Source organism: Cyprinodon variegatus, unplaced genomic scaffold (genome assembly GCF_000732505.1).
Source record: "Cyprinodon variegatus isolate N-32 unplaced genomic scaffold, C_variegatus-1.0 Scaffold257, whole genome shotgun sequence".
Lineage (NCBI taxonomy): Eukaryota > Metazoa > Chordata > Actinopteri > Cyprinodontiformes > Cyprinodontidae > Cyprinodon > Cyprinodon variegatus.
In genome coordinates, this window is record NW_015150710.1 from 208217 (window position 1) to 209097 (window position 881).

An 881-nucleotide genomic window follows, 5' to 3' on the forward strand; every position below is an offset into this window, starting at 1 on the left:
GAATCCTATAAAACAATCTTCCTCTCCTTTCTTCTTCCCTTTGTTTTTGCCACCTTTCCTTCATCCTTTGTTTAATGATACTTTTAATTTAATCATCATATCAATGGTTTTATTTTGTGATGCTTCCTCAGCAATCTTGTCTGTAATTTCATTTCCATTAATCCCTATATGTGCTGGAACCAAAATAAATATAACACCTATAAAACTTGCTGTATTTCAATAAAAATGTCTAATCTACTCTCCGAAAAAATATTTTGCAAACTAAAGCTGAACTCTAATTTGAACATATAATTAATCTTAATGGTCTCCCTTCCTCTATCCACTGAAATGTTAATAATATTGCTAATAATTCTCCTGTTTAAACTGATAATTAATTATTTTCCAATCTACTTTATATCCGGAAGTGCTGCTGACGCTGCTGCTTCTTCCTGTGTTTACCGCCCCCTGCTGGACGACAGCACGATTTGCACCACAATGGACACAGAATGCATTTAGGATGTTTTGAGCACAATACAGCTGTTTAAACTTTAATATAATGTCTGTTGATTTATTAATCAAGGATAACATTTAAAATCTATTTTTTCTGAGTAGTCAAAGACAGCTGGATGATAATAATAGCCTTCTTTGCCTTTTTGATTGATTAATTGTTTGTTGTTATATCACCATAGAACAAACCAACTGTTTATTAACATCATTTAGAATATTAAGTGAGATTGAGATTGTTACATAAAATGACATATAACAACCAAAAAAGTAAAAAAATATATAAAAAAACAGAACAGAATCAGCTTTATTAGCCAAATTTAAGCAGACATTCTATTCAATTCTATTCAGTTTATTTCTATAGCTCCAATTCACATCATGTCATCTCAGGTCACTTT